This window comes from Phascolarctos cinereus, unplaced genomic scaffold, assembly GCF_003287225.1.
Source record: "Phascolarctos cinereus isolate Bilbo 61053 unplaced genomic scaffold, phaCin_HiC Scaffold_9;HRSCAF=440, whole genome shotgun sequence".
Classification (NCBI taxonomy): Eukaryota; Metazoa; Chordata; class Mammalia; order Diprotodontia; family Phascolarctidae; genus Phascolarctos; species Phascolarctos cinereus.
The window spans coordinates 53,364,168-53,377,476 of record NW_027556402.1 but is presented as its reverse complement, the minus strand read 5'-3'; positions in this window follow the sequence as shown (position 1 = coordinate 53,377,476).

Below are 13,309 nucleotides of genomic sequence, written 5' to 3'. Positions count from 1 at the left end.
TTTTCATGGTTTTTCCCTTTTGTTCTGTTTCTTCTATCACAGCATGACTAATGTGGAAATATATTTAACATAATTGCACTTGTATAATTTACATCAAATTACTTACTGTCTTGGGGAGAGGGGAAGGGAGGGAAGGAATGAGAAAAATCTGGAACTCAAAATCTTATTAAAAAAATGAATGTTGAAAACTATCTTTACATGTAATTGAAAAAAATAAAATACTATTTTTAAAAAAAAAGATTAAAAAAACACACACAGCACTACTACTTCTGTACTTGAGCACCTTGCCTAATTGAAAAGGAATGAGGGATGTACAACCTATATTGAGTTGCTTGCCTTTTCAATGAGGGTGGGTGGGGAGGGAGGAAGGGAGAAAATTTGGAACTCAAAGTTTTAAAAATGCATGTTTTTAAAAAAAAGTTTTCACATGCAACTGGGAAATAAGAAATACAGGAAATGGGGTACAGAAGTCTATCCTGCTCTACAGGAAAATAGAAGGGAAAGGGGATAAGAGAAGGGAGGGGGGAGAGATAGAAGAGAAGGCAGAACAGGGGAAGGGGTATTCAGAATGCATGCATCTTGGGATGGGGGGAGGGCTGAGAAATTTGGAACTCAAAAACTTGTGGAAGTGAATATTGAAAACTAAAAATAAATAAATTTATATTTAAAAAATTTTAAAAAAAGAAAATAAATTTAAAAAAAGAACATGAATTTAAAAAAAGAAAATAAATTTAAAAAAAGAAAAGGGAAGGGGAAAGGATGAAGAGTGGAAGAGGAAATTGGCTCTTAAGAAGCAGAAGCAGCACAGATGATAGTGCCCCCATGGTTTTTCTGATCTTGATAGCATGCTGCTTCCTCATGGCCTCCTGAGCCAGGTCACCCGTTATCATCCGTAAGCAACCAAAGTAAAGCACCTCAGTTTCCCGAAGAAAACTGTCTCCTACCCAGATCTGACTTCAGAAGCCCAGGATAGTGAGGAAATACTTCCCCAAAAGATTCCACTTCCCCTGGAGCCATGGCTCGAAGTGGAACCAAGACACCCTGGTGGCAGTCCTGACTAACACCTGGCAGGCAGTGGGCTGCTATAGGTAATAATGGGTGACTTGACTTGGAGGAATGAGGAAGTAGGCCTATACTTTAGAAACATTAATTTGACACCACAGGTCCCATTTGTACAAGATCACAGGAAGATATTCCACAGAAAATGTGACAGTTCCTTGTGTTGGACTCTACCCAGCGTAAGGTTGAGCAATCAATCAATTAATAAACATTTATTAAGCACCTACTAAGTTCTAGAAACTGTGTTAAGGATACAGAAAGGGGCAAAAGACAGTTTCTGCCCTCAACGAGCTTGCTGAATCAAAAGCAAATAAAAACATTTTCATTACAGGTGATAGACGTTTTCAAAATCTATATGGTTTAAATCATTTAATGTTGAAAATCGTATTATTTGAAAGCGGATTCATTTTTAATAGAGGTCATGGCCAGGAGGAAATAGGCTGCCATGGGGAGAACGCCCTGACCCCACCCAATGGTGGCACCTGAGTCAAGGTCTTATTTGAATTCATTTACATCTCGGTTGGGGCTGTGTACCAAAAGGCTGGTAGAGCACTGTTGTCAGAAACACTAGTAAGGATGGCAAGTTCTAGATACTGGTGTGGGTGTGGGAGCTGGAGATCACTTCTTATAGCAGTAGAGCAGGGGCCTTGCCTATGGACTGCCTTGTGGTAGTACACATTTAAAATGAAAATGGGCAGCTAGGTGGTGCAGTGGGTACAGCTCCTGACTAGGAGTCAGGAGAACCTGAGTTCAAATTTGGCCTCAGACATGTGATACTAGCTGTGTGACCCTGGGCAAGTCACTTAATCCTGCTTGTCTCAGTTTCCTCATCTGTCAAATGAGCTAGAAGAGGAAATGGCAAATCACTCGAGTATCTTTGCCAAGAAAACCACAAATAGGGTCACAGAGTGGGACATCATCGAAATGACTCAACAATAACAACAAAGACTACATGCAAGCATGTTAACCCTTATTAGGGGTGCTCCAGAATGGGCAGGAGTTCAGCCTTATGCCAAAGTCATCCTCCAGCAGAGGACTTTGTATCTATCTAGCTTGGGACCATTTATGTTAAGAACCATAGGAAAATGAAGGACCATCCCTAAAGATGCTATCCGTACATGGAGTCTCAAACTCTTTGGGACTCCAAGAGAAAAGTTGGACTTTGCTTTCTGAAAGATGAAAACTTCCAACATGGTAGGGAAGATAGACAGGAGGTACAAAGTTAATATAAAAAGTAAAAAACCAAAAAGATCTTGAAATAAATAATTTACTGTTAGAGTTTGTTTTCACAGGAAAGAGAGCAAGAAGGGTTAGTTAATATTGTGTGGGTTATTTTGAAACTGTGTTCTTTTTAGTATCCTGGAAAATATGTGGTGACCTTTTTTGGCATCCTCAGAACTTGGTCTTTGGGACCTCAGCAGCTACACTCCATTGCTGTTAACAAAGTCGTTGGTTTCCTAGTCTCAATCTTCTATTAACTGGCTGTGTAATCTTGAGCAAGTCATTTCCGCCTCTGCTTCATTTTCCTCCTCTGACAAATGAAGGGACTAGATAGATGATCACTAAGGGTCCTTCTGGCCCCAGCATTGCATGATTAATGTCCTGTCCTCTTCTATGAGCTAACCCCACCAACTCTCACTCCCATCCATAGGTTAGGGCCCCTAAAGGAAAACTACTACTCTAGCCTCAAGGTGATTTGTAGATCCATACCTCTTAAACTATAGTTCATGAGCCCCTGGCAGCATACTCACCTTTACTAATCAGGCAGTAGAAAACATAAGCTCAAAGCAAATCATTTGCTAATATGGCATAATTAGAACAGTAGCTACAAAACTTCTCCCCATAGTCCTGGGACATATTTTCCCAGAATGGGAAGAGTGGACACAAAAATAAAGCACGTCAGTGAGGCACACTGTGGCCAAGACAACAGAGCCCTCCAGAACCACAGAGCCCCATAGTCCTTTCTCTTTGCATGATGCCCTCATGCTGCCACTCTTTCCATGTAATCTGAAGTTCATTCAATTGGGCTCCTTGGGTCTGCTCCTATCCCAAAGACAGCTCTTAAATGTCAGGGCTAATTCTCTTTTAAATCTGTAACTGGCTTTCTTCATTGGTTCTAGGAGTCACTCTCCTCAGAGCTTCCTCAATTAAGTATCTCTATTTCCTTATGGGTGAAGAGTTGCCTACTGGATGAATAATTCTAATGAAAGACACCACGGCATGGTAGGAGAGAAGAGAGAAAGTCCATCCTGTCCTGCTACCCTCTGGTAGAGGTGTAACTGAGCCCCTTGAGATCTCCCGTCTCAACTGTATCCCAGAGCTGGCAAGTTTGCTTCTGGTAGAATGCTAGGAATATGGCTGATCTTCGGCCAGCCAATAGCAAAATGCTCTTATAATTCCATCAAAGAGAACTTGTCTTAAACCTCCTAAACCTTCCCCTTAGGGAACTTCCCTAAGGACTCTCAAGGACACCCCCACTTTCCCAGTTACTCAGACTCACAATCTAATTGTCAGCCTCTGACTCCTTCTCACTCACGTCCCTCATATCCATATATTCTCTTCTTTCCTATAACACAGCCACTACCCTAGTTCAGGTCCTCATCACCTCACTCCTGGACTATTACAATACCTTCTGGTTGGCCTTCATCCCTTAAGTCTCACCCTACTCCAGTCTATCCTCTACTCAGCTGTCAACTTGATCTTCCTAAAGATCAGAGCCAACCATGTCACTCTCTACCCCATGTAGTCAATTCTGGTGCTCCCTCACCTCCAGGATCAAATACAACCACCACCCCCCATTTGGCTTTTAAAGCCCTTTACAATCTGATCCCTTCCTACCTTTCCAGTCTTCTTACACTCCCTCTCCCCTTCCTCCCATATATTCTACAATTCAACAGGTCTGGGCTCTTAGCTTTTCCTTGAACAAAACACTCCAGTTGTTAACTCCATGCATTTCACATGAAAGATTAGAAATGTCTGATGCAGAGGCCAAGATTAGGGATGGAACACACGTGGAACTTAATGAAGACTACTGCCCTTGTTCCGAACCTTGTGAAAAATGCTCTCTGAAAATCAAGTTCCACCGTGGACCAGGTGTCTCCCACAACCCAATCCCATCTGCACTGGCTCAGCCACTTTTGCTCTGTGGTTTCCTATGGAGCGACTAGACCACACCAAGCATAAAGCCAACACCTGTATGTAAGTAGCAGCTTGGCCACGTGCTGAGGGCCAGGTGGACTCCTTGGGAAGAGTTCCCCTAAAACTGAAGCAGTAAAATCTTCTGCTGGCAAAAAGATCTACTCCTAGAAGCAAAAGGCTCATTTTCCTCTGTCAGCAAATTTAAGCCTGACTCTAGGGACCAGTATGGGGGAGGAAAGATTTGTCTTCCCTCCTGCTCTCTCCAAAGTTACCAATGAGCTCTCAATTGCTAAACCCCATGCCTTTTCTCGATCCTCATGTGTCTTGACCTCTTTGCAACATTTGACACTGCTAACCCCATACTCCATCTGGATACTCTCTCTATCCTATTTTTTTTCCTTGTACAGGTCCATGCTCTATCATATTGGTTTAAATTTTTAATTTTTTTCAACTAACAAACATTTTTTCTCTCCCTCCCACATCCCTTCAACCCACAGAAAAATAGAAAACGAAAAAGAAAAACCTTGCAACAAATATACGTTGTCAAATAAAACAAATTCCTGAATTAGCCATGTCCAAAAAAACCTACGTCTCATTCTGCACCCTGACTCCATCACTTCTCTGTCAAGATGGGGGTGGCATGCTTTAGAATCAGTACTTAGGGAATCATAGTCAGTGCAGTTCTTGCATCTTTCAAAGTTTTTGTCTTTACAATGCTGTTATTATATACATTGTTCTCCTGATATTGTACACAATAACAGTAACACTGTGCAAAGATCAACTCTGATAGACTTAGCTCTTCTCAGCAATACAATGATCTAAGACAAATCCAAAAGACTCATGATGGAAAATGCTATCTGGGGCAGCTAGGTGGTGTAGTGGATAGAGCACTGGCTTTGGAGTCAGGAGGACCTGAGTTCAAATCCAGTATCAGACCAGATACTTGACACTTACTAGTTGTGTGATCCCGGGCAAGTCACTTAATCCCAATTGCCTCACCAAAGGAAAAAAAAAAAAAAGAAAATGCTATCCACATTCATAGAAAGAACTATGGAGTTTGAATGCAGATCCAAGCATATTATTTTCTCTTTTTTACCTTTCTCATGGTTTTTCCTTTTGTTCTGATTCTTCTTTCACAACATGACTAATGTGGACATATGTTTAATATGATTGTACATGTGTAGCCTCTATCAGATTGCTTGCCATTTTGGGGAGGGAGGGAGAAAAAATTTGGAATTCAAAATTTCATAAAAGTGAATGTTGAAAACTATCTTTACATGCAATTGGAAAAAAGAAAATACTACGAAGTGAAAAAAAGAAATAAGGTAAAAAAATTTTAAAAATTATTCTGGTTCTGCTCACTTTATTTTGCATCGGTTTACACAAGTCTTTCCAGGTTTTTCTGAAACTATCCCTTTCATCATTTCTTATGGCTCAATAGTATTCCATTACATACATGTTCTACAATTGTTTAGCCATTTACTAATTGATGCCCCTCACCTTGCTTTCTACTTCTTTGCCACTACGATATCTATCTTTATATATATATTATATATATATATATATATATATAATATTTATATATATATATATATATATATATATATTTATATATATATATATTACATATATATATATACACACACACACACACACACATATATATATATATATATATATATATATGCATGTATGTAAATATTTTGACACACATGGGTCCTTTTCTTCTTTTTTTTCTCTTTATGGGTATAAGCCTAGTAGTAGTGGTACCACTAGCCACCCTGGATTCTGATAACATTGCTTTTTCCTTCTCCTATCTTTTCATATGTTTTTCAGTCTCCTTTGCTTATTTATCATTCAAGTCCTGTATTTCATGGGTACATTATCTGAGAGCCCTATCTTTGGCCCTCCTCTCTTTTCCCTCTATACTCTCAGTGATCTCATCAGCTACCCTGGGTTAAACTATAAAACTATTCAAATGACTAACAGATCTACGTATCCACCAGCTGCCAATGGAACATTTCCAACTGGATGTACCATAGGCATCTCAATCTCAGTACAATCCAAACACATTCCCCTCTTCTGAATCTCTCTATTTTTGTTGAGGGTACCACTATCCTTCCAATCACCGATATTTGCAATTTAGGGTCATCCTCAAGTCTTCACTCTCCCTCAGGCCCTATATCCTTTGCATTGCCAAGTGTAGTAGAGTCTTCCTCCACAATGTTTCATACCTACATCCTCTTCTTTCCATTTACACAGCTACCACTGTAGTCCAGGCCCTCATTACCTCTTCTAGACTATTGCAACATCCCCTTCGTTAGTCTTTCTTCTTCAGTCTCTCCTCTCTATAAACCATCTTCCACAAAGCTTCCATGCTGATACTCCTAACACCCAAACATTACCATGTCACTCTTCTACTCAACAATCTCCAATGACCCCTGTTACCTCTAATAAAAAATATGCCTTGCTACCTCTCTGGACTTATTCCACATTAGTCTCCTTCATACCATCTATGTTAAAAGCAAAATAGCTTTCTTGCTGTTCCTCATGCATGAAATCCTTCTCAAAGTGAGTACCTTTGCTATGGTTGCACCCTAGACCAGAGTGTACTCTCCTCGCCTCGACTTTGTAGAATCTCTGAATTTTAAAAGTTCTCTTCAAGTACTACCTTCTCCAGATGCTGACAACCTCCCCTGCTTCCTGCTTGGAAAAAAAAATTATTTTGCATTTAGTTATATGTGTATGTATTTCCTAAAATCAAACTCTACCTAAAGTATATTGTCTCTTTAAGGCCCTTTTCATATGGAGCAGTTAATAATGAAAAGGGCAGGAGAGGTTTTATTTAGGTTTTTTTGTATATAGGGGAAGAGATCTGTATTCATTGTCAATGGATGTAAGATATTGCTGATGATGACGTTATGTATGAATATTCTGATACCTAATGAGTAGGGGAAACAATTACTTTCCTTGAATGTATACTGTTAAAATATGTGTATGATGAACTACAGTTTTCAGATAGGATTTAGGACAGTTGGGGAGAGAAATGATCTATAGTGTATTTTTGAGGACTTAGATCTCTTTGGTAAGAATTCCTCACTTGTACTGGAACAGTGTGATGATATAAGGAATAAGATGAATATCTTCTATTTGTTAAAAAATAGAGAACCATGAGCGGGCAGGTGGAATTTCAATTCACTGGGGAAATTACCTTTTCAATCTCTCTCTCTCTCTCTCTAATCATTTTCTTATGCTAGGAGATGACTAATAAATGTGTCTCTGATAGATGTGCCAAACAAGCAGGGTACTGAGATTTCTTTTTCCTATACATTTGTATCCCTAGTACCTGGCACAGTGCCAGGCACATAGAAAGTGTGGTAAAAAGTTAGCCGTCCCTTCTGAACTCTGTCACCATCAGGGTGATAGAGGGAATATAATTAGATGAGGCCTAGAAATGGTTTTCTTATGTCTAGATGATATCAAGAGAATAAAGTAAAGAGAAGACAAAAATAATACACTGAAGGAGGGGGAAAGGGAGAGGAAGAAAGGAGGATTAAGGAAAAAAATTGTCTCATATAAAGAGAGTGTACAAGTAGGCATCTATACAAACAGGGAAGAGGGAATGAAGGAGGCAGAAGACACTTAAGCCTCACTCCATTTGAACAGGTCAAAAGAGAGAATATGCAAACACATTTGAGTACAGAAATGCATTTCACTCAACCGAGAAATCAGAAGGAAAGGAGAAAATGGACAAAGAGAAATTAGAGGGAGGATAGATTGATTATGGGATGTTAGAAGTAAAACAAATTCTATGTACAAAAATATTTATAACTACTTTTTGAGGTAGGAAAAAATGGGAATCTGATGGGGTGCCCGTATATTGGGGATTGGCTGAACAAGTTATGGATATAAATATGATAGAATACTATTATGCTGTAAGAAATAAAAAAGGGGATGACTTCAGAAAACCTAGAAGGACTTACATGAACTGATGCAGAATGAAGTGAACAGAACCAGAATAATTTATGCAATGACAACAATATGGTAAAGGCAAACTTTAAAAGAATTAGGATACCTGATCAGTGTACTGACAAAGCATGATGAAATATGCTACCTACCTTCTGATATAAAAAATGAAGAATATGAATATTATTCATGTGTGTATACATATATACATATACACATATTAGACTTGTTCAATGTGGAAATTTGCTTTGCTTGACTATACATGTTGTAAAAGGAGTTTAGGGCAGCTAGGTGGCATAGCAGATAGAGTTCTCGTCAGACACCCACTAGCTATGTGACCTGGGCAAGTCACTTAACCTTCTTTGCCTTAGTTTTCTCAACTGTAAAATGAGCCGGAGAAGGAAATGGCAAACCACTGCATTATCTCTACCAAGAAAACTCCAAATGGGGTCACGGACAGTTGGACATGACTGAAATGACTGAACAACAACAAATAAGAGGAGGGAAAGGTAATCTGTAGGGTTTTTTGTCAGATTCCTTTCTGTTCCCCTAAAACTACCATCACCTTGGATCTGGAATAGATTATAACTGAAGAAAAGATAAAGGATCAGAATGGGAGCACTCTGGTTGGGCATCTTGGTATGAGAACTAGTTCCAAAAATTAGTCAAGTAATAAATAGAAGGAGCAGCTAGGTGGTGCAGTGGATAGAACTCCAGCCTTGGAGTCAGGAGGACTTGAATTCAAATCCAGCCTCAGACACTTGACACATACTAACTGTGTGATCCTAAGCAAGTCACTTAATACCGATTGCCTCACAAAAACAATTCTCAAGTAATAAATAGAAGTATAGATGATAGAAGGAGCATCTGGTACTGTATGGAGTGGCTGTCAAAGTCAAAAAGACCTTGGTTCAAATGTCACACCTTAAAATTACTAGTTATGTGATTCTGGGCAAGTCACTTAGCCTTTATGTACCTCAGGAAGCTATCTTGGACTTATCTGCTAAGTCATAGAAGGATTGTTGGTAGAAGGTGGTCCCTAGACTGAAGAAATTACGAATCCTTGTAGTTTACTGTTTGTTTGTTTTACTTACTTGTCTTTAGCCAATAAAGATGAATCAGTATTAAGGCAAATGCTTTTAAACGAATGGAATATTAGTTAAATCAGGCCTCACTTACTAATTGATAAAGGGAAAATTTACATCCCAAGATTATTGTGTGGATCAAATAAAGCCTTTGAGGCCAACCCTGCAGGATGCATCTTTGTTGCGGTTGTTCAGATGCATCCAATCTACGTGACCCCATGAACTTTGTCCATGGAGTTTTCTTGGCAAAGATACAGAGTAGTTTGCCATTTTCTTCTCCAGTGTGTCCCCATTTTATAGATGAGGAGCTGAGGCAGATAGGAGTTAAGTGTCTGAGGCCAGATTTGAACTCAGGTTTTCCTGACTCTAGGCCTGGCGCTCTATGCACTATGCCACCTAGCTGCCCCTCCTCTCGTTAGGAGTCCAATTTCTGTTACCTTTTTTCTGCTCTTTGAAGAGTTAGGGCAAAGCACTCATTTGCTCTGAGTAAAGCAGTTACAAGGTAGAATATGGGCATACTGGATTTCATGCTCCTACCTTCATCCTATATACCCTTGATATTCAAACTAGATTTCTTTCCTCACCATGCATAGGGGTGGTTGGCTGTTGCTGAGTGAGGCCAGACAGCTAGCTGCAATATGGGCTGATGATAACTGACACTAGGAATTAGGATTGTAGGATTTCAGTCCTGTGGCCACAGCCCAAGACAGACTTTGAAGCCACATTCAGGCATAGAGTCAGAAAAAGCCTTGGGAATCAGGCCAGGAGATGCAAGTCCAAGAAACAACTGCTGGGACCTGCATTTCCATCTGTGGAGACCCAAAGTCCCAGCAAGAAAGCTGGAATGGACCAGAAGCCAAAGTAACCAATCTGGAACGAGGATGCAGACAGCAGAATCTGGATTGGCTAGAGCCAGGGCAGTTGCTGAAAACTTGGTGAGAAAGCCAGGCACACTTCTTCCAGCTTCCCATGCTTCCCTGAGCTTGTAAGCCTTCGACCCCCTACACACAAGCCTTTCTCTATTGCTTCCAAAACCTGCAGGAGCAGATGGTGTGGGACCATTTCCCAGGCACCACAAAGAAATGGGAAGTTCAACAGGAAGATGTTTGGATATGATTCAGTGAAGCACTCCACTTTTGGTAGTTTCTTTGCCATTTTGCTATGTTTAATAAACCATGTGGTCAGAGAGAAGATGATTGCCTATGAATCGGCAACATAGCATGTTGGAGGAAAACAGAGAAGGAAATTTCACAGAGGTGGAATAAAAGCTAAATTCACAAAGATTTTGATATTTTAATAATCTTGAGCCATCTTTATATCATATCCTAAATTCATTCAGAACCCAGGTCTGAGAAGGCTGCTCTTTGCTCAGCTCTTTAAAACAAAAACAGATAGATATAGATATATGTATATTATATGTATATTATATATGTAATACATAGTATTGATAGATATTGACATATGTATAGAGATGCTTCAGTTATCAAGCATTTTCTCTTCCAATCCCCACTGGAACAACAAAAAGAAAAGGAAATATAAAACTCTTTTAATAAATAAGCATAGTATGACTATACACATTTGTAATGGGCTTGCTCTTCTTGCCTTATCAATAGACAGGAAAGAGGAGAAGGGAGGAGGAGGATTCAGAACTGAAAATAAAATAAAATTGAATTTTAAAAATAAATAAAACAAAAAAATAAATAAGCATAGGGTTTTTTTTCCATACTGGCAAAGAATTCAAAATTGAGGCAATACCCATCAACTGGGGAATAGCTGAACAAGTTATGGTATATGTGTGTGATAGAATGCTATTGTGCTGTAAGAAATGATGAAGGCTTTTAGAATACCCTAGGAAGGCCACCTTTCTTGCTGTCTCTCCTGCTCCCCCTGCTCCCACCACTTCACTCCCTTCCCTTCTCTTTCTCTAACGTCAGGAAATCTAATAAAACCATAGCTATTAGAAAGGTCATGCCAATCAGCTTCTCTATGGCTCCATTCACCATTTTTGAGACTTCTCAAACCAAAACACCCCTTCTTGGTTACCACTCCTATATATGTAATCTCTACTTATTTAGAATGCTTGCTGCTTAAGGGCAGGAACTGTCTTATTTTTGTCTTTGTATGCATGTAGTAGGCACTCAATAAATGCTTTTTCACTCAAGTCAGCAAGCATTTATTAAGAGCCTACTATGTGCAGGCAGTGTGCTAAGCCCTAGGGATAAAAAAAAGAAACAAAAAACAGGTTCTGTTCTCAAGGAGCTCATGTTCTAATGGGGAAGACACTGTACAACCAATTATGTCCAAACAAGGGATAAACAAGCTAATTTCAAAGAAAACGCACTATCGCTAAGGAGGATCAGACTGCAAAAGCCTTCCTGCAGGAGGTGGGATTTTAGCTGAGACATGAATGAAGCTACTTATTCACTAAAAGCTAAATTAGAGCCAACTTGTGGAGGATCTTGAATGCAAGGCTGAGAAAAGATGGCTTTACCTATGTCAGATTGTGCGCCGTCTTGGGGGGGGGGAGAAAAAGGGGAAAAAAAATTTCAACTCAAAAGCATATGAAAAAAAAAATTAACAGTGGAGGGGAAAGAAGATATAAAATGAATTGCTCGTGTTAGAATGTCCTGGTTGATTAATTTTTGAGGTTCCCTTCAAATTGTTATTGAAGGAAATTTCTTTTTCAATTAGACATCATCTTTGGACACACAATAAAATGAAACTAATTTTTTAGAAAAAAAAAAGAAAAGACAGCTTTATATTATTGTTTTCCTTTTACTTATTTCTCATAGTCATTAACTTCATTTTTGCACACTTAGCAAAATTTGCAAGGGAGAGAACAAAAATTCATTTAGGTTGAAATAAGTAATGTTTCTTTGCAATTGGAAAATTTGAATTGAAACAATGCGGGAAACAACAAATATGAGTTCAATTTCATATCTGTTTCTTACAGATTGCCAAAGAATTTAAAGAGCTATGTTGTTATTCAGTCATTTTTGACTCTTCGTGACCCCATAAACTACATCACGCCAATACCGTCCATGGGGTTTTCTTGGCAAAGGTGCTGAAGTGGTTTTTCATTTTCTTCTCTAGTGGATTAAGACAAACAGAAGTTAAGGGACTTGCCCAAGGTCACACAGCTAGTGTCTGAGGCCAAATTTTAACTCAGTTCTACCTGATTTCAGTCCCAGTGCTCTATCCACTGAGCCACCTGGCTTCTTCTTTCAAGAGTTCCTAAGGTGGTTTTATAGTATCGGCACTTGTTCTTTTAATCTTTCTGCATAGTGTTAGTATGACCTTTGCAAAAAGAAATGTTTTGTCAAAATCTAGCTTTAGGTCATCTGAAAACAAGATGGATTTTTCTCTGTTACAGATTTTTAAAATTAAGGCCTCTGTTTGTTGAGTCTGGTAAGATGATAAGTGAGTCTGACTTTACAAGGATTTTTGCTGCAATGCAGATACAGCCAGAACATTTAGAGGAAAAGAAGCTGAGACTTTACATTCCCTTTTAAAAATGAATCTGGTGTCTGTCCAAACCTTCCCTTCCTAATAACCCATTGAATTACCATTTGTCCTGAAGTATTTTTACGTCAAAGCACCTATCTTTGAAACTGTTGTTATTCAGTCATTTTAGGCATGTCTGACTCTTCATGACCCCACTTAGGGTTTTTTTTGGCAAAGATACTGGAGTGGTTTGCCATTTCCTTCTCCAGCTCATTTTACAGATGAGCAAATTGAGGCAAACAGAGTTAACAAGGGTCATACAGCTAGTACATGTCTGAGGTCAGATTTGAACTCAGTTATTCCTGACTCCAGACCCAGTGCTCCACATCATTCTGCAAACTTAGAAGTAATAATAGTCACAAGTGATATTTTATTTTGCATTATACATATTATCTCATTTGATGTAAGGATACTGATTTTTTTTAATTTTCCAAAGATATTAAGATTAAGAGAAACCAAATACAAACAAAATCTTCTTAAGGCCACCAAGTGCGATTTCCTGACTACAGTGCAGGAACACTAAACAGACTGGTGAAACTAAGGTGTTGGGAGGGACA